General features: G+C 42.7%; 1 long non-coding RNA gene across 1 annotated transcript; it reads left to right on the top strand.

Moving 5' to 3' along the window:
* The first annotated feature begins 88 nt into the window (after positions 1-88).
* LOC132658643 (uncharacterized) lies at positions 89-25198 on the top strand. Its single transcript, XR_009598531.1, has 3 exons — positions 89-410; positions 21348-21435; positions 24446-25198. It is a non-coding gene; the product is annotated as an uncharacterized LOC132658643 (long non-coding RNA).
* The last annotated feature ends 1396 nt before the right edge of the window (positions 25199-26594 follow it).

Below are 26594 nucleotides of genomic sequence, written 5' to 3'. Positions count from 1 at the left end.
GCTTCCTTCCTTAAACCTCATGAACCAACCTCTGCTAACTTCAAACTTATCTTCTGCAGCCTCCTTGCCTCTCTCAGCCTTCCCAGAATTGAAGAGAGCTGGGGTCCTGCTCTGGATCAGGCTTTGGCTTAAGGGAATACGGTGGCTGGTTTGATCTATCCGGACCACTCGGACTTTTTCTCCATACCAGCAATAAGGCTGTTTCGTTTTCTTATCACTGGTGTGTTCACTGGTGCAGCATTTTTCATCTCCTTCAAGCACTTTCCGTTTGTATTCACGCACAACTTGGTTAACTGTTTGCCTCCATGAAAGTGAAAGTGTTAGTCGCTGAGTTGTGTATGACTCTTTGTGACCCCATGGACTGCAGCCCGCCCAGCCTGTCAGGCTCCTCCATCCATGGGATTTTCCAGGTAAGAATACTGGAGTGGATTGCCATTTCCTTCTCCAGGGGAACTTCCCGACCCAGGGATCAAACCCTGCTCTCCTGCATTGCAGGCCGTCTCTTTACCATCTGAGCTACCAGGGAAGCTTTTGGCCAGTCTGGGCTGTTGACATGCTTTTCTCAGTGAGCTGAATCATTTCTAGCATTTGATTTAAAATGAAGACTTGCGACTCTTCCTTTTACTTGAACACTTAGAGGCCATTGCAGGGTTGTTATCTGGCTTAATTTCAATACTGTTGAGGCCTCAGGAGAGGTGGATAGAGCAGTCAGAACGTAACAGATTAATGGGTTAAGCTCACCACCTTATATGGGCACAGTTCTCGGCACCCCTGAAATTACAATAGTAACATCAAAGATCACTGATCACAGGTCACTGTGACAGATATCATAATGAGAAAGTTCATAATATTGGGAGAATTACCAGAATGTGACAGAGACGCCGAGTGAGCAGATGCGGATGGAGAAATGATGCTGATGGACTCGCTCAATGCAGGGTCGTCACAAACCTTCAATTTGTTAAAAAAAAAACCCCACTATCTGTGAAGTGTAATGAAATGAGGTCTACCTATATTGGAAAAATGAAGTAATGTCCTTTCCTACAAACAGCACCCTGTGACCGCCCACAGAGGAAGAGCAAAACCATCACTGGCTCCTGCTTCCTGGCTAGAGCTGCACACAACGTGACCAGGGACCAGTTTTTCAAATCACTGACAGATTGAGGACACTGGAGCTAGAAAAGAGAACAAAAGATTCCAGGGGAAAATTGTACAAAATAGGCTTAATTTTCCGACAAATGTGATTACTTTGGTCCATTTGAAATATTAAGCTTGAGCGTATAAAATTGCCATTTTTGTAGGTCAAAAACCATTGAATATCTGCTGAAATCTTCAATTTCCTATAGTTCAACCTGATGATACATACATATTCTAATTATTTTTATATCCCCAAATGTATATATAGCTCAGTTATATCCATATAATTCAATTACATATCTTAAATATATTCCAATTATATATCCATATCTCTTAATTTTTTATATAACCTAAATTAATTATATTAGTGGAGTATATATGTAATTTGCATATTACATGTAATATATTTTATATCTTAATTATATATTCTAATCAAATATATATCTAAAATTAGAAGATATACATCTATTACACACAACTAGAAGAAAGACAAAATTAGAATATGTATATTATATATATATATACACACAGAAGTATACAGATATCTTAATTCTGTCTTCTAATTTTTTCTTTATTCTAATTTTAAGATATATCCTAACTATATATACATGCCCTCATATCTCCTAGTTTTAGATCATCTTAATATACACATCCTAATTACATGCATATACACTCAGATGATCCTGAATTTGAAGTCTGGTTGGTAATGAAAATTGAGAAAGGGCTTATGTGGACACAGCAGTACATTGCCATCTCACCAAACAAACAAGTTCGTTAAGAACTGAAAACCAAAAACCAAACAAGAAGGGTTTGTAGGACAGTTTATCCTGTTAATCTCAAAGCATTACCAGCCACGATGGATTTGTGAATTTATAAGACCACACTGCCCCTGTGTGTTTTCATATGGCACTGCAGCTGTTTGAAGGTTAACCACACAGATATTTATGGTTACTGATTTACTCTTTTCTTTTTTTTTTTTTTTAATTGTTGTTGGTGTTGTTCAGTCTGGAAGTCATGTCATGTCCAACTCTTTGCGACTCCGTGGACTGCAGCACACCAGCTTTTACTGACCTTCACTACCTCCGGAGTTAGCTCAAACTTATATCCACTGAGTCGGGTGATGCCGTCCAAATGTCTCATCCTCTGTCGCCCCCTCTCCTCCTGCCCTCAGTCTTTCCCAGTATCAGGGTCTTTTCCAGTGAATCAGATCTTCGAATCAGGTGGCCAAAGTATTGGAGCTTAAGCTTCAGCATCAGTCCTTCCAATGAATATTCAGGGTTGATTTCCTTTGGGTTGACTGGTTGGATCTCCTTGCAGTCCAAGGGACTTTCAAGAGTCTTCTCCAGCACAATAATTTGAAACCAGAGTTCTTCGGTGCTCAGTCTTCTTTATGGTCCAACTTTCACATCCATCCATGACTACTGGAAAAACCATAGCTTTGACTAGATGGACCTTTGTCAACAAAATAATGTCTGTTTTTTAATACGCTGTCTAGGTTGGTCACGGCTTTTCTTCCAAGGAGCAAGCGTCTTAGTTTCATGGCTGCAGTCACAGTCCACAGTGATTTTGGAGCCCAAGAAGATAAAATCTGTCACTGTTTCCACTTTCCACCCATTTATTTACCATGAAGTGATGCGCCCAGATGCCTTGATCTCAGATTTTTAAATGTTGAATTTTAAGCCAGCTTTTCCACTCTGCTCTTTCACTCTCATCAAGAGGCTCTTTTGTTCTTCTTCACTTTCTGCTGTTAGAAGGGTATCATCTGCCTGTCTGAGGTTATTGATATTTCTCTCCCTGCAATCTTGATCGCGGCATGTGATTCATTCAGCCCAACATTTCGCATGATGTACTCTGCATAGAAGTTAAATAGTCAGGGTGACAACAGACAGCCTCGTCACCTCGTGACAGCCTTGACATACTCTTTTTCCAATTTTCAACCGCTCTGTCACCCCATGTCCCGTTCTAACTGTTGCTTCTTGAGCTGCATACAGGTTTCTAAGAAGAGGGGTAAGGTGGTCTGGTAATGCCATCTCTAAGAATTTTCCACAGTTTGCTGTGATCCACACAGTGAAAGTCTTTAGCATAGACAATGGATTCTTCAAATTCTCTTTCTTTTTTTTATGATCCAGTGGATATTGTCAATTTGATCTCTGGTTCCTCTGCCTTTACTAAATCCAGCTTGGACATCTGAAAGTTCTTGGTTCACATACCGTTGAAGCCTAGCTTGAAGAATTTTGAGCATTAGCTTGCTAGCATGTGAAGTGAGCACAATTGGATATTAGTTTGAACATTCTTTGGCATTGCCTTTCTTTGGCATTGGAAAGAAAATTGACCTTTTCCAGTCCTGTGGCGCTTGCTGAGTTTTCCAAATTTGCTGGCATATTGAGTGCAGCACTATCTGTGGTTCAGTTTAGTTTAGTTCAGTCGCTCAGTCATGTCCAAGTCTTTGCGACCCCATGGACTGCAGCATGCCAGGCTTCCTTGTCCATCACCAACTCCTGGAGCTTACTCAAACTCATGTCCATCGAGTCGGTGATGCCATCCAACCATCTCATCCTCTGTCGTCCCTGTCTCCTCCTGCCTTCAATCTTTCCCAGCATTAGGGTCTTTTCCACTGAGTTAGTTCTTTGCATCAGGAGGCCAAAGTATTGAAGTTTCAGCTTCAGCATCTGTCCTTCCAATGCATATTCAGGACTGATCTCCTTTAGAATGGACTGGCTGGATCTCCTTGCATTCCAAGGGACTCTCAAGAGTTTTCTCTTGAGAAAGTTGAAAAGCATAAATTCTTCGGCACTCAGACTTCTTTATAGTCCAACTTACATCCATACATGACTACAGGAAAAACCATAGCCTTTACTACATGGATCTTTGTTGGCAAAGTAATGTCTATGCTTTTTAATATGCCGTCTAGGTTGGTCATAACTTCTCTTCCAAGGAGTAAGCGTCTTTAAATTTCATGGCTGCAGTCACCATCTGCAGTGATTTTGGAGCCCAAAATAAAGTCTGTCACTGCTTTCATTGTTTTCCCCATCTATTTCCCATGAAGTGATGGGACCAGATGCCATGATCTTAGCTTTTTAAATGTTGAGCTTTAAGCCAACTTTTTCGCTCTCCTCTTTCACTTTCATCAAGAGGCTCTTTAGTTCTTCTTCGTTTTCTGCCATTAGGGTGGTGTCATCTGCATATCTGAGGTTATTGATATTTACCTGGCAATTTTGATTCCAGCTTGTGCTTCATCCAGCCCTGCGTTTCTCATGATGTACTCTGCATATAAGTTAACTAAGCAGGGTGACAATATACAGTCTTGATGGACTCCTTTTCCAATTTGGAACCAATCTGTTTTTCCATGTCCAGTTCTAACTGTTTCTTCTTGACCTGCATATGGATTTCTCAAGAAGCATATCAGGTGGTCTGGTATTCACATCTCTTTAGGAATTTCCCACAGTTTGTGGTGATCTATACAGTCAAAGTCTTAGGCATAGTCAGTAAAGCAGAAGTAGATGTTTTTCTGGAACTCTCTTGCTTTTTTGATAGTCCAACAGACATTGGCAATTTGATCTCTGGTTCCTCTGCCTTTTTAAAAACCAGCTTGAACATCTGGAAGTTCAAAGTTCATGTACTGTTGAAGCCTGGCTTGGAGAATTTAGAGCATTAATTCCCTAGCGTGTGAGATGGGTGTAATTGTGCGGTAGTTTGGGCATTCTTTGGCATTGCCTTTCTTTGTGATTGGAATGAAAACTGACCTTTTCCAGTCCTGTGGCCACTGCTGAGATTTCCAAATTTGCTGGCGTATTGAGTGCAGCACTTTAACAGCATCATCTTTCAGGATTTGAAATAGCTCAACTGGAATTCCATCACCTCCACTAGCTTTGTTCGTAGTGATACTTCCTAAGGTCCACTTGACTTCACATTCCAGGATGTCTGGCTCTAGGTGAGTGATCGCACCATCGTGATTATCTGGGTCATGAAGGTCTTTTTTGTATAGTTCTCCTGTGTATTCTTGCCACCTCTTCTTAATATCTTCTGCTTCTGTTAGATCCCTACCATTTCTGTCCCTTATTGAGCCCATCTTTGCAAGAAATGTCCCCTTGGTATCTCTAATTTTCTTGAAATGATCTCTAGTCTCTCCCATTCTATTGTTTTCCTCTATTTCTTCGCACTGATCACTGAGGAAGGCTTTCTTATCTCTCCTTGCTATTTGGAACTCTGCATTCAGATGGTATATCTTTCCTTTTCTCCTTTGCCTTTCACTTCTCTTCTTTTCACGGCTTTTTGTAAGTCCTTCTCAGACAGCCACTTTGCCTTTTTGCATCTCCTTTTATTGGGGATGGTTTCGATCCCTTTCTCCTGTACAATGTCACTAAGCTCCAGTTATCTGTGGTTATCTGAATCATTAAAACCTTTTTTGTGCACTTCTGTGTATTCTTGCCCCCTCTTCTTAATATCTTCTGCTTCTGTTAGGTCCTCGCTTTTCTGTCCTTTATCGAGCCCATCTTTGCATGAAATGTTCTCTTGGGATCTCTAATTTTCTTGAAGAGACCTCTAGTCTTTCCCATTCTGTTGTTTTCTTCTTTTTCATTGCATTGCTCAGTTAAGAAGGCTTTCTTATCTCTCCTTGCTATTCTCTGAGCTCTGCATTCAGCTCCATATATCCTTTCCCTCCTCTTTGCCTTTTGCTTCTCTTCTTTGCACAGCTATTTGTAAAGCCTTCTCAGACAACCGTTTTGCCTTCTTGCATTTCTTTTTCTTCGGGATGGTTTTGGTCACTGCCTCCTATACAATGTTTTGAACCCTCACCCACAGTTCTTCAGGCACTTTGTCTATCAGATCTAATCTCTTGAATCTATTCTTCATTCAATTTAGATCATACCTCAATGGCCCAGTGGTTTTCCTCCACTTTCTTCAATTTAAGTCTGAAGTTTGCAATAAGGAGCTCATGATCTGAGCCCCAGTCAGCTCCTGGTCTTGTTTTTGTTGACTGTATAGAGCTTCTCCATCTTTGGCTGCAAAGAATATAATCAATCTGATTTTGGTATTGACCATCTGCTAATGTCCATGTGTAGAGTCTTCTCTTGTGTTTTTGGAAGAGGGTGTTTGCTATGACCAGTGTGGTCTCTTGACAAAATGCCGGGGGCCAGTGTGAGGAATTCCGCCCATGGCAAAGGTCATGAGGAAAGAGGCTTGGCATACGCAAAGGCGTGATCAAGCCTCAGGAAACCCCCTGTTCCCGAGCATCTAACCCCAAAGCCAGAGTCTGTTTTATGCTCTCACCTACACCTCTGACTTTACGGGGGGCTCTCCCCCATAACCGTTTCTCTCGGAGAAGGAGTAAACGTGCAGCTCGAAGGCAATAAAAATTCTTGGGCGTGACAAGAGTGTTTCAGCTTACGGACTCCTCTGAAGGTTATCTAGCCCACCTGTATAGGTTTGTCCGGCCACACGTGATTGTTTACAGCCTCCCAACCTGAGAGGCATGAGATGTTTTAGACTTACTAAAGGCAAATTCTTTTGGGGAGTTAGAAATTATTAGTATAGTTGGTTAGGAATTATATTGGTGAAGGGTCTCTTCATTTGTTGTGTCAATAATTGCTGCTAATTCCCTGCTCTGGGTGGGACAAGGATGTCTCAGGTCAAACCTCTCTGCTGACAGACTAGCTTGTGTGACAGGATTGTCCATACTGCTGCCACTAGGCACATGATTGTTTACTACCTCTCAACCATAAACAGCACAGAGAGTTTTGGAGTATTTTGAGAGTCTTAATTAGCATAGGACTTTTTCTTCTTGTTGAGTCAATGATTGCCGCCAGGCCTCTATATCCTTAGGCACCTGGGAATATATTAATCAATGTATTTGGAATATAGCAAAGGAAATATAGTAGTTTTTGATGTTAGCAATACTAGACTTTTTGAGTTAATGGATTTTCTCTTTTGTAATAGATCACTGTACTTTGTTATAAATCACTGTGTCCTTGCTATGTAAGAATGTAACTTTATCATATCTTAAGACTAAATAGATCTTAAGGGGAGCATTGGTGAAAGGATTTTCATTTGTTGGGCTGATGTTTGCTGCTAAATCTCCATGTTCCCTACCCTTATAATGAATATAACTAACATATAGGAGAAATAAATATTAACCTTTAAGCATATAGGAGAAATAAGTATTAACCTTTAAGATTAATCATGTTAACCTTGGGTTAAATAAATTCCTTTCTTGATTGTAACTCACTACACCCTCACCCTATAGGAATGTAACTTTATTTGGGGGGGGGGGTGCCTGGTTTAAGAAAAAACACCCTTGGAAGAAATAAGTTCTTTGGTTATCAGAAAGAAAGGATCATAAAATGTCAGCAAGTCTCACTCATGGCCAGAAGATGATGTACCTTTTTTATATACATTTATGTGAAGCACCTGATTTTGATAAAGGTCAGGACTGCTGACCCCCGCGTGACTCTGTATTCATCCCTATGTGTAACAAAAGGTATATAAGCAAACCCAAAAATAAAGAAATCGGATCAGTTTCCAGAAAGACTGATTCCCCCATGTCGCTTCTTTCTTGCTCCCGTTTTTCTGGCTGAATTCCCATCTGGAGCATGGATGCTATTCCACGTAATCCAAGTTATTCAGCCTCCTTTTCTCCACTAATCTTCCTACTACACTATCCATTTCTAATCTCTCTATATCTGTGATTAAATATGTATTTTTCCAAAGACGCCGACTCCGTCCCCCGACCTTCGAATCACCCTGGATCCACCGGGGCTGGACCCCGGCAACAAAACCCTGTTAGCCTTTGCCCTGCTTCATTTTGTACTCTAAGACCAAACCTGCCTGTTACTCCAGGTATCTCTTGACTTCCCACTTTTGCATTCCAAACTTCTATGATGAAAAGGACATCTTTTTTTTTGGTGTTAGTGGTAGAATGTGTTGTAGGTCTTCATAGAACTGTTCAATTTCAGCTTGTGCATCAGTGGTTGGGGCATAGACTTGGATTACTGTGATGCTAAATGGTTTGCTTTGGAAACGACCTGAGATAATTTTGTTGTTTTTGAGATTTCACCGAAGTACTGCATTTCAGACTCTTTGGTTGACTGAGTGCTACTCCACTTCTTCTAAGGGATTCTCACCCACCGTAGTAAGTATAGTGGCCATCTGAGTTAAATTCACCCATTCCCATCTATTTTAGTTCACTGATTCCTAAGATGTCGATGTTCACTCTTGCCATCTCCTGCTTGATCACGTTCAATTTATCTTGATTCATGGATCCAACATTCCAGGTTCCTACGCAATATTGTTCTTTACAGCATCGGACTATACTTTCACCGAGAGATGCCTCTACAACTGAGTGTTTTTTCTCTTTGGTCCAGCCTCTTCATTCTTCCTGGAGCTCTCTCTCCACTCTTCCCCAGGAGCACTTGCACACCTACTGATCCAGGGGGTCATCTTCCGGTGTCATATCTTTTTGCCTTTCATACTGTTTGTGGGGTTCTTGACGAAAGATTACTAATGGTTTGTCTTTCCCTTCTCCAGTTTACCACGTTTTTTAAACAATCATTTTATTTATTTTCGGCTGAGGCGTGTCTGCTGTGCGGGCTTCTCACTGCGGCGGACTCTCTCGTCTCTAACTGCGGTATGCGGGCTTCTCATTGCTCTGGCCTCTCTCGTCTCTGACTGCGGTGTGCGGGCTTCTCACTGTGGCGGCCCCTCTCGATGCCTGGCAGAGGTTGGAGCGTGCCTCAGTAGCTGTGGCTCACGGCCTTAGTTGCTGCACAGCACGTGGGATCTTCCTGGATCAGGGGTCGACACTGTCTCCTGCACTGGCAGGTGGGTTCTTTACCACTGAGCCGCCAGGGAAGCCCTGATTTACTCTTTCAACCAACATTCTCTTAAAATGCTGACCAGGATCCCCGAAGAGCACAGTGACTCACAGCGCCAAGCCTCCCTGCAGCTCTATGGGGCTTGCAGCTGCATCTGTGAGGCAAGAAGGAGAGACGACAAGCAGGCTGGGAGTGGAGATCCCTAAAGAGCACAGTGACTCACAGTGCCAAGTCTCCTTGGAGCTCTATGGGGCTTTCAGCTGCATCTGTGAGGCAAGAAGGAGAGACGACAAGCAGGCTGGGAGTGGACTTCTGAGTTGGAGAATAGGTTCCCTTCCTAACCAGAGCCGTCACTGCTCAGCTCTAGGCAGTTCAAGGGAATATGGTCACAGAACTTTTTTTCTTTTAACAAGAGAAGCCAGAAATTCAAAATTGAGTGTTAAAAGACCCCTGATCTTTAAAGGAGCACAAACCCTAACATGAGCCAGCAGTGGAGAGCTGCAGCTACCTCGGGCCATGTCTTGCCATTTTGCTCCTCTGGCCTGAACTTTATTCCTCTTCATAATTTTAGGGTTCTCAGGGAGGAGGCAGGTGACCGCTCTCAGCTGTGGATGCAGTAACGTGTGGAAATGGGAACAGGCCTCCTCTCACAGGGCCTTTGGCCTCCCAGGGGAGATGGACTCCAATAAAAAAAAAAAAAACCCACTCGTGAATCAACAGTTACAGGTGGAGAGTACCACCCCAAAGGTAGTAACTCCATCCTGTAAGAGCTTATGAAAAAGAAACTGACCCAGGCTTGGTGGGCCTCGAGAAAGAGGGACCAGCTTGTACTGGGACCCTGTGACAAGACTGAACAGGGTTGAGGAGCAGGCCAGTGAGGCCGGAGCAGAGACTGTGAGAGGGTCACGATGGAGAGAGTCCAGGGGAGGTGGCGAGCATCAGGGGCTGACACGTGGGGCCTTGTTGGCCAAGCTAAGGGTTTGGATTCTATCTCCACCCTCAGGACACCGTTACCGGCTACTAGATCCAATCTCAGTTTCTGAGTTGCTTTATTGAGGAATTTCAGTTATTTGTATGGATTGATATTTCACTGACTTTTCTTCTTCATTAAGTTGTTCCAAGGAACCAAGAAAAAAATATTCCTATCTATCATGTATTGATCTATCCATGTATCTATCTAAAATCTATCATTCTATTTAGCAATTATCATATGGGTCTATTGGATCTTTTTAGAGATCAAGGCTACCTTTTAGTATCTAAGCAGTCTTTGGGGATCTTTCTGTCTGTGTTATAATATTTTGCTATTGTATCATCCTATAACTTAATTATTAATAATTCCAATCTCTCCTCAAGCAATACTAAGATAGGAAAACAGAAGGTGGATGGACTACGTAGATCAGTGAAGTAATAATGAAATAAATCATCATTTTACTTTACCCTTCAGTTTTCTCATTGCTTTGCCAAAGGCATTGTCTCTCATAAAGGTATAAAAGAAGTCTAGCAAAGCCATCTTTGTAGGACAGTTTCAGGTTTTTAAATTAAACTTTTATTTCGAAATAATTTTAAATTAGTATGTTGTAAGAAACAATACAGAAAGATTCCACATACCCTTCACCCAGTTTTTCCTAATGGCAATCTTGCAAATCTACTGTGTAGTATCTGAGCAGGAAATTGTAACAATCCAGCAGTCTTACACCTTTAGTTTTCATGAAACAAAGTTGAGAGTTCAGCATCTTAAATTTCCACCAGGATAGCAAAGACCAGAAAATTGACAGAGAAAGTCATGTCACAATGTTTATTGCAGTTTTCTAGTTGGCAAACCTGAGCACACCGCAATATCTGTAACCCTCAGTTTCCTCGTCTAAATGGGTACAAGTGGGCCACCGTAGATGGGGAGGTCAGCACCTACCTCATAAGGCCTCCGGAAGGCTGGATGAGATGAAGCCTTTGGCACAGCGCCTGGAGTATATGAGACATTTGCCAAGGCTCTGCTGTACTCCACTCGACCAAGCTTGTTACTCTTGTGGCTGTTTCAGGGAATCATCTGTCAGCACAGAGGCAGAAAGTGTGGTCCTGGAACAGTCTTGCCTCTGAGCTCCTTGGAATCTCACTTCCTGGAGACTGATCTCTGTGGGGAAACAGAAGCGGCACGTGAAAAATCTCCATTATTAATAGAGAATGTGAGTGTTTACCAGGCCCTTTTCTTACAGTCTGTGAGTGCAGGCCAACCACCCTTTTCCACATCCTTGGAGCCAGACATGCTTCAGAATTTGGAATTCAAAGGACCCAACCCTCTGAGAGTAGGATTGAGTCTTGATAAGGAATTGGAGGCCCAGAAGTTACTGAATCAGGTCTGGTTGCTTGCTACTCAAAAATCAGTGCTCAAGAGAGAGACAAATGTTGGTAGAAAGAAAAGTTGCTTTTAACCAGAATGCTGGAAGTAGAGTAGAGGTGGTGGTCTCAGTGTAACCAAAAACCACCTCTGAAGATTTTGCTTGAACCTGAAAGTTTTAAAGGGAAAAGAAGAATAATCCTTTGAGAAGAGATAGACGGGTCTTAGGCTGAGCAGCTGGAGTCTGTCTCCTGTGGACAGATGCTTCACAATAAAGATAGCGGCTGGGGCAAGGAGGAGCCGAGTCCTGCTTGGATGAAAGATAAAGAGACCACATGTTTCTCATCCTTGAGGCTAAGGAGACCTCCCACACTACACATGTGCAGAAAGGTTTCTCAGGGGTCAGAGAAGGGAGCGGGCATCGCGCTGTAATGTGTTCGGTCAATTTCCCAGAGACTCTTGATCTGGAATCCATCTTGGCTGAAAGATGCCCGTGCACACAGAGGAGGGCCCTGAGCCAGACCACACATGGACTCAAAGCCAGACAGAGCAAGGTGACTGGCCAAAGGAAACCCAGAAGAACCTCCTCCGTATAAGCCCTCTGTTCTTTTTCTGAACTCACCTGCATGTCCGTCTGCAGGTGCTTCTTTTTTCTCCTGATAAACACTTTACTGATTTCACTACTTTCCTTCTCTTTGCTGAATTCCTTCTTCAGAGCAGACAAAGAGCCCGGGCTCTGCTCCTAGCTAATTGTCCCTGGTGGGTCCAGTGGCTAGGATTGGGTGCATTCACCATCATGGCCTGGGTTCAATCCTTGGCGGTGGAACTGAGATCCTGCTTCAAACGGCCACCCTAGATCCATCTCAGTTGATCCCTGAGATAGGAGGTCGGGGCTGTTGCCATGCCCCACTTTGGGCAGGCTTGTCCACTCCTTGTGATCTTCACCGAGATATTATCTTGTTCACGCAGTTTGTGAGATCACTGAAGAGAGAGCAAGGAAAGAGATCTGGTCATCTGTTAATTACTCATTCTTCCTTTCTACTTCCTGGATCTATGGAAAGAACCAGCAAGTAAGGCAAAGTGTGTGATTAAAAGATTTGAAGGGTGTGCGTGGGCCAGAGATGCGTAGAGCGTGGGGGTGCCTAGTTTGAAAGCAGTGACAATACAGCTCTGCTGAAGGGAAGGGACTCCCACTGAGGGCAGTTTCCTGCAAAGAGCTGCTTACACAGACACAGCTGGATTTCAGAGTAACTGTGTGCAGTAGCTCACCTTCCTCACCTGCTTTTGAATGGGGTTTTCTGTAGTGGCCATCCCATACCTGTCTTGTACAGGGTGTATGTTGGGTGTGATGGGGGAGGGGAAAGGAAGCTGATGACTTGTCTCTTTAGTCAACAGCTCTCTAATTTAAGAACTCGTATTAAAGGAGCAGCACCCAGTGAATTACACCCAACCGGTCTCATCCACAGCTGAAGCTGATGTACATGGCGAGATCAAGCTCATGCTGTGATGGCTGGAAACAGGATTCTCATATGGGCAGTCCCTGTCCAGACTCTCCAGCAAGTTGCTCTGATAGGATGCACACCCCCGTGCAAACACACCGTCTACAAAGAGACCTGCAGCTCAGCCTTCCAGGGCCTGTGGCTCTTGCCTAAATTTCTCAGATGGTCCTTGTTCACTATCTCTCAGCCACAGAAGGAGTAACTGCTTTCTGCAAAATTGCTACCATAAGCAGATACGTTAGGGGGTCCCCAGACAAAGAGAACAAGGAATGGTTTTCTTGACATAAGAGAAGTCATTTTTGGCCCAAGTCATTTTATAATCAAAGCCTGGCCTCACTGTTTGCCCTTGAACATAATCTCAGTAATTAACGATCTTAAGGGAATGAAGGCATACAGGAACAGAAAAAAGGCAGCCAAACAATAGTACAGTGATAAATCAGAGTCCTGGTGCCTCCTCAAAGGATATTCGTAAAAATATATCTTTGATTGCAGAAACAGAGACCCCCCCACACACAGGTGGAAGATGGAATGATGACATTGAGCCTCCTTACTTCAGTTAACTAAAGCCTGGACTCTTGTCAGCCTTTGCCAAAATTCTGTGCTGAATTCTCCTCTGCCAAGCCCCTTCGTGAATATGCATGTACCCTGAGCTTAAAACTTCCCCAGTTTTGCTGTTCAGGGAGACACTGCTTTGGGAAAGATCTTTGCTATTCTCCTTACTTGCTGCAACTAATAACGAATTCTTCTTTCTTCTGCTCTTCGGTTTGGTTGTGCCTATTGGCTCAACACTCACCAACAGGCAAACCCAGCTTTTGGTTAACACTATGTCTGTAGGACTGAGAACCCTTAAAAATTGTCTTTTAGTACTTTACCATCTATTAAGAGCTAGCATTTAATCACGTTTAATTTTCCTATTCAGATTATTGGTATGCTTTCTATCACCTAGTAACTTCTATCTCATAATTTAAACAAATTTTTTATTATACAATGTAGTTAAGTATGCCAACTGATTGTAGGATCTGTGACAAAGAAAGAATTGTTTATGTTGTTTCCAGCAAAGGAAGTAACAAGTTCTTGGGACTAGATGATAGGTGATAGGATCCTAATTGTTTTCATAATTATGGCATCCACTTTGCTGACATCTAAAATAGCACTCATAATCTCTTTCTGAGTAGCCACTTAAAAGTGCCTCCACTCTACAAATTCCCAAAGGTGTGCTGATTTAAAAACAAACCGCAACCTAAAAGTTGAAGATTATATTTTATTTGGTGGACTTCTTGAGAACTTAAGCCCGGGAGACAGTCTCACAGATGGCTCTGAGGGAACTGCTCTGAAGAGGTAAGGAAGAAGCCAGGATGCATAGAATTTTGGCAAAAAAATTCAGGTAGTTGTAACATCAAAGATTACTATTAATTAAAGAAAAACCAGACATTTCAAGTTAATGAATTTAGTGCTTTCCTACGTATGTGAAGATGCAAGAGTTTGGTCTCATTGAAGTCATCTTTTGATATGTATCTCTGCTACCTGGAGCCAGTATCCTGCTTTTCTCCAATCTGAATCCTCTCAGGGTACACAGTCAGGGCAGGCTGCAGTGGCTGATGGCTTGATGGCTTGACGGCCTCAGCATCCTTTGTTTATTGACGTGGCTGCTGACTTTCTTTGTCCACATGTGAAATGTGTCGTGATATCAAATTCAGGATCTCAAACTGACTTATTCAGTAGAAACTGAAAATATGATTGTTTCCCCATTTTCCCAGAGCAATTATATTTTGCTGTAGCAGATTTTCCTATTGTCCAATCGGTTGCAATTGTGTTGGTTTATACACAATTTTTCCTAGGCAAGGGGAGCCAGGTTATATAAGCAGAATTAAAAACCTCAGCAGGAAACAAAAGGCGAAGCTCTCAGATGGCTACTACCCAGGCGGAAGCCTTTTCATCTCCATCTGAAGCAAATTGACAATGAACGCCTGCATGACTTGCACCCTGCTTGATGGCTGTACCTCTTTCTCTGCTGCCCCTACGTAAGAGCAGCCACTGGCTCAGACATTGGAGAGAGCCCCTGCTTGTCTCAGAATGCCATCCAGAATCCCCACATGGTGTGTTTGTGCATTTACCAATATCTTCCAAGGCAGCCTCTAGACATCAAGGAAAACTGCCAAGGTAATTATTTCAAGGTAACAGTGATCTCTTTTGTAGGGCTTTGGTGACAAAGTTGCTTAGGTTCTAAGTAATCCACTCACAGCCATGTTTTCCCCCATAATTTTTCAGTGCTTAATTTTTCAGAATTTCGCCAGAAACATGTATTATGTGTAGAAGGAATGCCTACTATATAGTAGCAGAAGTAATACATTTTATAACAAGTGCTGGAGAGGATGCGAAGAGAGGGGGCCCCTCCCACACTCTTGACAGGAATGCAAATTGGTGCAGCCTCTATGGAAAATAGTATGGAGATTCCTCAAAAGACTAAAAGTGGAGTTGCAACATGATCCAACAGTTTTGCTCCTGGGTGTATTAATACACCTGTGCTGCAAAGAAGAACCAGTTCTGACTCCATTTTGGAAATGTTTCTTTTGAGTTGCTTTTCGTTGCTGTTGTTACTATAATCATACATAATGACCTGTCTCAGAGGACTCTTCTTCTTAAGAAAAAGAAATGCAAAAAGGAAAAATGGTTGTCTGAGGAGGCCTTACAAATAGCTGAGAAAAGAAGAGAAGTGAAAGACAAAGGAAAAAAGGAAAGACGTACCCATCTGAATGCAGAGTTCCAAAGAGTGGCAAGGAGACGTAAGAGGCCTTCTTCAGTGAACATTGTAAAGAAATAGAGGAAAACAATAGAATGCGAAAAACTAGAGATCTCTTGAGGAAAATTAGAGATACCAAGGGAACATTTCATGCAAAGATGGGCACAATAACATACTGTCAACATACCTAACATATCATTAGGTCCACATGGTATGGACCTAACAGAAGCAGAAGATATTAAGAAGAGGTGGCAAGAATACACAGAAGAACCTCCCTCCCATCTCCCTCTCCATCTCACCCCTCTAGGTTGATACAGAGCCCCTGTTTGAGTTTCCTGGGCCATACAGCAAATTCCCGTTGGCTATCTATTTTACATATGGTAATGTAAGTTTCCCTGTTGCTCTTTCCATACGTCTCACCCTCTCCTCTCCTCCCCATGTCCGTAAGTCTTTTCTCTATTTCTGTTTCTCCACTGCTGCCCTGTAAATAAATTCTTCAGTACAATTCTTCTAGATTTGTGTTAGAATATGATATTTAGCGATCTCTTTCTGACTAACTTCACTCTGTATAATAGGTTCTAGTCTCATCCGCTTCTTCAGAACTGACTCAAATGTGTTCATTTTTATGGCTGAGTAATATGCCATTCTGTATATATCACAACCTCAAAAGGAAAGGGATATATGAATACCTATGGCTGATTCATTTTGAGGTTTGACAGAAAACAGCAAAATTCTGTAAAGCAATTATCCTTCAGTAATAAATAAATAAATTAAAAAAATGAAAACAAAAAAGGAATACACAGAACTGTATAAAAAAGGTCTTAATGACCTGGATGACCACGGTAGTGTGCTCAGTCGCCTAGAGTCAGACATCCAGGAGTGAGAAGCCAAGTGGGCTTTAGGAATCATTACTATGAACAAAGCTAGTGGAGGTGGTGGAATTCCAGTTGAGCTATTTCAAATCCTAAAAGATGATGCTGTGAAAGTGCTGCACTCAACATGGCAGCAAATTTGGAAAAAGCAGTGGCCACAGAACTGGAAAAGACCAGTTTTCATTCCAATCCCAAAGAAAGGCAATGCCAAAGGATGCTCAAACTGACATCCAGTTGTGCTCATTTCACATGCTAGCGAGTAATGCCCAAAATCCTTCAAGCTAGGCGTTAACGGTATGTGAACTGAGAACTTCCAGAGGTATACACTGGATTTAGTAAAGGCAAAGGAACCAGAGATCAAGTTGTCAACATGCATTTGATCATAGAAAAAGCCAGGGAATTCCAGAAAACCATCTACTTCTGCTTTATTGACTACACTAAAGCCTTTGACTGTGTGGATCACAACAGACTGGAAAATTCTTAAAGGGATGGAAATACCAGACCACCTTACCTGTCTCCTTAGAAACCTCATGCAGGCCAAGAAGCAACAGTTAGAACTGGACATGGAACAACGAACTGACTCAAAATTGGGAAAGGAGTACATCAAGTCCATACACTGTCACCCCGCTTATTTAACTTATATGCAGAGTACATCATGTGAAATGCTGGACTGGAAGTTCAAGCTGAAATCAAGACTGCAGGAGAAATATCAATACCCTCAGATATGCAGAGGACACTATCGTTATGGCGGAAAACAGAGAGGAGCTAAAGAGCATCCTGATGAGGGTGAAAGAGGAGAGTGAAACTCAACATTCGAAAATCTAAGACCAAGGCATCTGGGCCCATCACTTCCTGGCAAATAGATGGGGGAAAAGTGGAAACAGTGACAGATTTTATCTTCTTGGGCTCCAAAATCACTGCAGATGGTGACTGCAGCCGTGAAATTAAAAGACGCATGCTCCTTTGAAGAAAAGCTATGACAAACCTAAACAGCATATTAAAAAGCAGAGACATCATTTTGCTGACAAAGGTCTGTCTAGTCAAAGCTACGTTTTTCCAGTAGTCATGTATGGTGTGAGAGCTGGACCTTAAAGAAGGGTGAGCACTGAAGAATTGGTGCTTTTGAACTGTAGTGTTGGAGGATACTCCTTGGACTGCAAGGAGATCAAACCAGTCAAACCTAAGAAAATCAACCCTGAATATTCATTGGAAAGCCTGATACTGAGCAGAGAAGGCAATGGCACCCCACTCCAGTACTCTTGCCTGGAAAATCCCATGGATGGAGGAGCCTGGTGGGCTGCAGTCCATGGGGTTGCTAAGAGTCAGACATGATGAGTGACTTCCCTTTCACTTTTCAATTACATGCATTGGAGAAGGAAATGGCAACCCACTCCAGTGTTTTTGGCTAGAGAATCCCAGGGACAGGGGAGCCTGGTGGGCTGCCATCTATGGGGTCGCACAGAGTCGGACATGACTGAAGTGATTTAGCAGCAGCAGCAACAGATTGATGCTGTAGCTGAAGCTGCAATATTTTGGCCACCTGATTCAAAGAGCCGATTTATTTGAAAAGACCCTGATGCTGGGAAAGATTGAGGGCAGGATAAGAAGGGGGTAACACTGGGATGACCCAGAGGGATGGTACGGGGAGGGAGGTGGTAGGGGGTTTCAGGATGGGGAACACGTGTACCCCCGTGGTGGATTCATGTTGATGTATGGCAAAACCAATACAATATTGTAAAGTAATTAGCCTCCGATTAAAATAAATAACTTTATATTTAAAGTTTAAAAGAAGAGGGGGGTAACAGAGGATGAGATGGTTGGATTTGGATAGCATCACCGACTCAGTGGACATGAGTTTGAGCAAACTCTGGAGATTGTGAAGAACAGGGGAGCCTGGCGTGCTGCCGTCCGTGGGGTCACAAAGAGTAGGACATGACTGAGTGACTGAACAACAAGGAAAGGATTGTGCCCCTCTGCCTGACTGTGAACCTAAAGTGCCTTTGTTTGACTCATAGTGAAGTAATTTAACCCTGCTCACCTGTGAATGGCTACAGATAGAGAAGAGATTAACACACCCCTTCCAAAGCCTCAGTTCAAGTCAGTCAGTCACTCAATTCGTTTAGACTCTTTGCAACTCCATGGATTGCAGCACACCAGGCCTCTCTGTCCATCACCAGCTCCTGGAGTTTACTCAGACTCATGTCAATCAAGTCGGTGATACCATCCAACCATCTCATCCTCTGTCTTCCCCTTCTCTTCCCACCTTCAATCTTTCCCAGCATCAGGGTCTTTTCCAATGAGTGTGTTCTTTACATCAGGTGACCAAAGTATTGGAGTTTCAGCTTCAGCATCAGTCCTTCCAATCAATAATCAGGACTGATTTCCTTTAGGATGGACCGGTTGGATCTCCTTGCAGTCCAAGGGACCCTCAAGAGTCTTCTCCAACACCACGATTCAAAAGCATCACTTCTTTGGTGTTCAGCTTTCCTTATAGTCCAACTCTCACATCCATACATGAATATTGGAAAAACCATAGCTTTGACTAGATGGACCTTTGTTGGCAAAGTAATATTCTGCTTTTCAATATGCTGTCTAGGTTGGTCATGACTTTTCTTCCAAGGAGCAATTATCTTTTGATTTCACAGCTGCAGTCACCATCTGCAGTGATTTTGGAACCCCCCAAATAAAGTCACGACTTCCCTTGCTTCCCCATCTATTTCCCATGAAGTGATGGGACCAAATGCCATGATCTTAGTTTTCTGGTTGAGTTTTAAGCCAACTTTTTCGCTCTCCACTTTCACTTTCATCAAGAGGCTTTTAGCTCCTCTTCACTTCCTGCCATAAGGGTGGTGTCATCTGCATATCTGAGGTTATTGATATTTCTCCCGGCAATCTTGATTCCAGCTTGTGCTTCATCCAGTCCAGCGTTTCTCATGATGTACTCTGCATAGAAGTTAAATAAGCAGGGTGACAATATACAGCCTTGACGTACTCCTTTTCTTATTTGGAACCAGTCTGTTGTTCCATGTGCAGTTCTAACTGTTGCTTCCTGACCTGCATACAGGTTTCTTAGGAAGCAGGTCAGGTGGTCTAGCATTCCCATCTCTTTCAGAATTTTCCACAGTTTATTGTGATCCACACAGTCAAAGGCCTTGGCATAGTCAATCAAGCAGAAATAGATGTTTTTCTGGAACTCCCTTGCTTTTCCATGATCCAGCGGATGTTGGCAGTTTGATCTCTGGTTCCTCTGCCTTTTCTAAATCCAGCTTGAACATCTGGAAGTTCATGGTTCATGTACTGTTGAAGCCTGCCTGACTTGGAGAATTTTGAGCATTACTTTGCTAGCGTGTGAGATAAGTGCAGTTGTGCGGTAGTTTGAGCATTCTTTGGCATTGCCTTTTTTGGGACTGGAATGAAAACTGGTCTTTTCCAGTCCTGTAGCCACTGCTGAGTTTTCCCAATTTGCTGGCATATTGAGTGCAGCACTTTCACAGCATCATCTTTCAGGATTTGAAATAGCTCAACTGGAATTCCGTCATCTCCTCTAGCTTTGTTCATAATGATGCTTCCTAAGGCCCACTTGACTTCACATTCCAGGATGTCTGGCTCTAGGTGAGTGACCACACCATCGTGATTATCTGGGTTGTGAAGATTTTTTTGTACAGTTCTTCCGTGTATTCTTGCCACCTCTTCTTAATATCTTCTTCTGTGAGGTCCATACCATTTCTGTCCTTTATCGAGCCCATCTTTGCATGAAATGTTCCCTTGATATCTGTAATTTGCAGCCAAAGATGGAGAAGCTCTATACAGTCAGCAAAACAAGACTGGGAGCTGACTGTGGCTCAGATCATGAACTCCTTACTGCTAAATTCAGTCTTAAATTGAAGAAAGTAGGGAAAACCACTAGACCATTCAGGTATGACCTAAATCAAATCCCTTACGATTGATTATACAGTGGAAGTGAGAAATAGATTTAAGGGACTAGATCCAATAGACAGAGTGCCTGAAGAAGTATGGAAGGAAGTTTGTGACATTGTATAGGAGGCAGGGATCAAGACCATCCCCAAGAAAAAGAGATGCAAAAACGCAAAATGGCTGTCTGATGAGGCCTTACAAATATCTGTGGAAAGAAGAGAAGCGAAAAGCAAAGGAGAAAAGGAAAGACATACCCATCTGAATGCAGACTTCAAAGAATAGCAAGGAGAGATAAGAAAGCCTGCCAAATCTTGGCCCTTCCCAGAGATGTTTTGCGAGACTGAAGACCCTTTTCACTTTACTTCCTCACCACCTCTCCCTCTGTGTTCTGCCTTTTGACTTCAGTCCCTCATTGCTTCTCTCTCTCTGACTCTGTAAAAGAACCTGGCATCCAGACCCCAACAAGGTGGTTGTTTTGAGACACTAGGATGATGTCTTCTTAGTCAGCTGGCTTTTGAAATAAAGCCCTTTTCCTTGCCTCAACACTCATCTCTCAGATTCATAGACCTGTCATGTGGCGAGCAGAGCAAGCTTGGACTTGGTAACATTAATACAAAATTATAATTTTAAAAATACATGCACCCCAATGTTCACAGTGATAGAGACGGAATAAAGGGACGATGTGGGTGATTTAATATTGAATCCCACTAGGGGATTGTAAGGAAAGAAAAAGTGGGGAAACCCTGTAAGTTAATGATTACCCAAGAAAGCAGGCTTGCTTAGCCACAAAACCAAGCAGATTTGCTCAGCAGCAAAACCACACGACAGAAGCTTGAAACATGCCCCAAACATGAAGCGACAGCGGCCTGAGACCCACATCGTTCTCAGTGAGCTCAGTAAGTTAGTGATTCCCAGGGCACGGTTCTCTGCATGCATTAAAAACAAAAGTGTAAGCAAAGGGTGAGATTATACTAAAACATGAGATGGTTTACCATTTGTAGTATATGTTACTGCCTTTTTGTTCATTTCTCTGTGCCGTGACAGGTCCACACTTGATTACATGGGGACAAGAAAACTCCCCTGCTTGACATGGAGGAAGAGCTGACAATAGAATCATGCTGTTCTACTCGAGGTGAGGAAGAAGGTGGTCTTTCCCCCAGCCTACTTTTCCTTGGACTTTAAAACTGCAGCCCACTAAGTTCTCAGTGCGTTCCCCTCTTTTACGCCCACTTGCATGTCCCACAAGCATCCTCGTCTAATAAATCACTTATCTATCACTTTGCTTCTTGGCAAACTCTTTCTGCACTGAGACTGGAGCTCATCAAAGTCCCGCTGTCCTCGAAACACCACCTAGCGGTATCAGTAACAACACTATTTACGATAGCCTAGACATGGAAGCAACCTAAGTGTCCATCCACAGATGAATGGCTACACAGTGGAATACTACTCAGAAATAAAAAGGAATGAAATAATGCCATGTGCAGCAACATGTGTAAGACCTGGAGATTATCACACTAAGTGAAGTTAGAAAGAGAAAGACAGATATATGACATCACTTAAATGTTGTATCTAAAATATGATGCAGTGAACTTAGGTATGAAAGAGAGACTCACAGACAGGTTTGTGGTTGCTAAGGGGGAAGATATGAGGAAGGATTGGGGGTTTGGGATTAGTAGACACAAACAATTATATATAGGATGAATAAACAGCAATCTACTGTATAGCTCTATTGTATAGTACAGAAAACTATATTCTGTATCCTGCAATAAACCATAATAGAAAAATAATATGAAAAAGAATATATGTCTCTATATATGAATCACTTTTTTGTATGACAGAAATAAACACAACATTGTAAGTCAACTATGCTTCAATAAAATAAAAATTTTAAAAGTAACAAAATTTATCAGTTTACGATTTTAACTATTGGATAATATAATTTCTAATCACACAGCAATGAGGACACCTAATGTGGACAAGATTTCCTGCCTTTGACATGTAAACAAAATTCTCCATCTCAGTGAGTCATCAGCTAGTTCCTAACTTACTGAGCATTTCCATTTTTTTTTTTCCTGTCTCCCCGTGTCCTGGTACATTGCATGGCTGTGGACTTGTACACAGCTTTTCAGGAAGGAACCAGATAACAGAGGAAAATGTACTCTCAACAGAGGTGGTGTTCCTTTAATATTTGTTGACTTGATTTTTTTTTTTTTTAAGAACCATCCAGAATTCACTTCTAAATAAAAGGGAAAGAATAGGCAGAGAAAAATGCTTTTTTTCTTCTCACATTTAAACTTTCTGGGAAATCAAGCTTTCTTCAAGACCCAAGCAAATATCCTTGGTATAAGATGAATATGTGAAATTTGTACAAATCTGCCAGCATCTCACTGTTTAAGCTGTTTCTGAAGGTTAGATAATTCTATTTTTGTACACAATATTTTACCAACATCAGTTGATTCCAGATACTATGCAAGGTGAGAGGAATACAATGTGGAAAACACAGGCTCTACTCTAAAGATGCTCATGGTTTTGTGGAAGCAGACAGACATTTAAGCAAACGGTTGTATCAAAGAGTGCCAAATGTGAGCTTAGAAGTATTGCATGGGAGCATATGCATAGCAGAAGTTACTGACTTAATGATGGTAAGAAGATGAGTCAGGGAAGGTTTTCAGAGGTGATATTTGAGCTGCAGAGGGGTACACCTGGGAAGCGAGAAAAGGCTTTTAGTGGAGAGAACAAGAAGTGTGAATGCAGGGAGAAACTGCAAAGCGAGTCAACGTCATTTCAAAAGAATGCAGGGACGCCTGTGAGCAGTGGACAAGCAGCGGGAGACAAGGCCAGTGGCAGGGACTGGATCACGGGAAACCTCGCTTGGTATTTAAAGGAAACTGGACTTCGTTCTATGGACGAAATAATAAACTAAGGACTGTGTGTGTGCTTCAGTTGTGTCTGACTCTTTGCGACTGTACGGACTGTAGCCCGCCAGGCTCCTCTGTCCAGGGAACTCTCCAGACAAGAATACTAAAGTTAGTTTCCATGCCCTCCTGCAGGGGATCTTCCTGACCCAAGGATCAAACCCCAGTCTCCTGCACTGACAGACTGGGTTCTTTACCACAAGTGCTACCTAAATTGGAGACTAAATAGATGATCTGAGACCTGGGTTCGATCCCTGGGTCGGGAAGATCCGCTGGAGAAGGAAATGGCAATCCACTCCAGTGCTATTGCCTGGAAAATCCCATGGACAGAGGAGCCTGATAGGTTACAGTCCATGGGGGTAGCACGGGAAGATCCGCTGGAGAAGGAAATGGCAATCCACTCCAGTGCTATTGCCTGGAAAATCCCATGGACAGAGGAGCCTGATAGGTTACAGCCCATGGGGGTAGCACGGGAAGATCCGCTGGAGAAGGAAATGGCAATCCACTCCAGTTCTATTGCCTGGAAAATCCCATGGACAGAGGAGCCTGATAGGTTACAGTCCATGGGGGTAGCACGGGAAGATCCGCTGGAGAAGGAAATGGCAATCCACTCCAGTGCTATTGCCTGGAAAATCCCATGGACAGAGGAGCCTGATAGGTTACAGCCCATGGGGGTAGCACGGAAGATCCGCTGGAGAAGGAAATGGCAATCCACTCCAGTGCTATTGCCTGGAAAATCCCATGGACAGAGGAGCCTGATAGGTTACAGTCCATGGGGGTAGCACGGAAGATCCGCTGGAGAAGGAAATGGCAATCCACTCCAGTTCTATTGCTGGAAAATCCCATGGACAGAGGAGCCTGATAGGTTACAGTCCATGGGGGTAGCACGGAAGATCCGCTGGAGAAGGAAATGGCAATCCACTCCAGTGCTATTGCCTGGAAAATCCCATGGACAGAGGAGCCTGATAGGTTACAGCCCATGGGGGTAGCACGGGAAGATCCGCTGGAGAAGGAAATGGCAATCCACTCCAGTGCTATTGCCTGGAAAATCCCATGGACAGAGGAGCCTGATAGGTTACAGCCCATGGGGGTAGCAAAGAGTCCGACACAACTGAGCGACTTCACTTTCTTTCACTTTCTAGAGGGCATATACTGCTTCAGGAGTATTGTGAATACCATGCAATTAGATGCAAAATTCTGTTGACTATTATTTTCCCTGAAATACAGTCCATAATTTTCGAGATCCCCAAAGAGGTCCACGACCACCTCCTCCCGCTGGACAGCATTCGGCTGCCCTCAGAGCACAACAGCTGGGTTACCCACGTAGGCAACAATGTCACTGATGGTTCTGCCTGGTGACGGAAGTAGAAACGAAAAGGACAATGGCGTGTCAGGTGGCCGCACCGTCGTGAGTCTGAGGAAGCAAGCCCAAGTTTGATATCTGATAATGATCTGCCTATGGGATAAGGGCTGCCCAGGCGGTGCTAGTGGTAAAGAACCCGCCTGCTGATGCAGGAGATGTAAGAGACTCGGGTTGGATCCCGGGGTCGGGAAGATCCCCTGGGGGAGGACGTGGCCACCTACTCCCGTGTTCTTGCCTGGAGAACCCCAAGGACAGAGGAGCCTGGAGAGCTATAGGCCGTGGGGCCACAGAGTCGAACGCAACTGAAGCGGCATGCAGAATGATTCACCCCACAGAAGTGAAACAGAGAAGGGCCGGTGTGGTGAAGCTCCTCCATCAGACCTTCAGAAGGAAGCAGTTCTCTTGATTCATCCTGTGATTTCCACGCTTTCCCTTCGTCACCAACACTCCCCAGTCTCTGTTTGGGGCAGACATCTCCTCTTTGGAAGCACTTGAAGTGTGCCTCGTCCAGACTGAGATGTGCTGAATCATACAGTTTACACCGTATCTCAAAGACAGCACAAAAGAGAAAGCAAGATGTCTCATTATTTTTCTACTGATTACCTGTTGAAATGATAACATGCTAAATATATTGGATTCAGTAAAATATATTTAAAAATCCAGCTTCACTGGTTTTGTTTCTTTTTAAAATATTTGTTCTATGGAACATTATGCTCACTAGAAAATTTAAAATTACACATGTGGCTGATGAAATAAATTTTTACACTTTGAGGTATGGGGAAGTCATTTTGGTTTATATATGATTTAACTAAAATTTTATGCTAACTTGAGCAGGCTGTTTGTGGCCTATGAAACATACATTACACATCTGCTTTAACTGTTTTATTCACTCATTTATTTATTCAAAGACATAATAGCTTAAATAATAACACTAAAATTGTATGCATTCAGTAGAAACAAGACAACCTTGTAAAGTAACTATACTCTAATAAAAATTAATTAGTTTTAAAAATAAAACCAGCCAAAAGCATAAAAATTATATAAATTTTGAAGCAATTGCTATTTGAGAATAAGAACTTTCTCTTGAAAAGAGATACAATAAATTTGGGGAATATACAATAAATTCAGGCTTAAAGGATTTTTTTTTCCCTGCAGCAGTAAGGAAAATAATTGATGTTAATAGAACATGATAGGAACTGATAGGGAGGTTCAGATTAAATAACTGACTTAGAGGAATGAAAATTTACTCTTCTTGGGAAAAGTGATAACAGTCAGGTAGAAAAAGAGAAAATGATACTGCTTCCTGTTGTGACAACTAATCATTTTCTGAATAATCTCTTTCAAGCCAGTTAAATTTGGATTTGACTACAGAATTCATGTGGTTGCAGAGAGTCAAACACGTGCACGCACACACACACACACACACACACACACACACACAATCTGGGGATTTTAGCAGTTATAATAATTTGGCCACTTCATTATTTTTGCTGATTTAGTTATTAAAGAAGATTGAACACCGACCAGAAATAAAGAACAGATTAAATGCCTCCCTTCCTGGGATACAATGCTGGTCTTCCTTTGATGATAAGACTCCCTTCCCAGGTACCAAGGTCATGCTGACTCTCTGGGTGCAGCTAGTCTGTTTTTTTTTTCAAACCTTTAAGGAAGGTATCCTTGACTTATTTGATGTTCTTTTTCTGACAAGATATACCATACTTCTCTGGAGCAGTTCCTCAGAGTTATCTGAGAGGCTGCATCCCAGGGCAGCAGTTCTCAGTTTGGTGCATAAATAACTCTTTTCTTTTCCTGTTAGATTGCTTACTGATAATTTCCATCGACACGGCTAATATATTTTTGTTGGCAGCATTATCCTAAGACTTTCCATCAGTGCATTTCAGACTGGAACATTTGCTTCTCAAGCAGTATGTTGGCGGTGTTCTGTTCGTATGTCACATGTTGGGTTCTCAGGGAATCTCGGGAAAGGAGAGGGTGGGTCAGATTGAGAGACCA

This window comes from Ovis aries, chromosome 1 (assembly GCF_016772045.2).
Source record: "Ovis aries strain OAR_USU_Benz2616 breed Rambouillet chromosome 1, ARS-UI_Ramb_v3.0, whole genome shotgun sequence".
NCBI lineage: Eukaryota > Metazoa > Chordata > Mammalia > Artiodactyla > Bovidae > Ovis > Ovis aries.
This window is presented reverse-complemented; position numbering and strand designations above follow the sequence as displayed.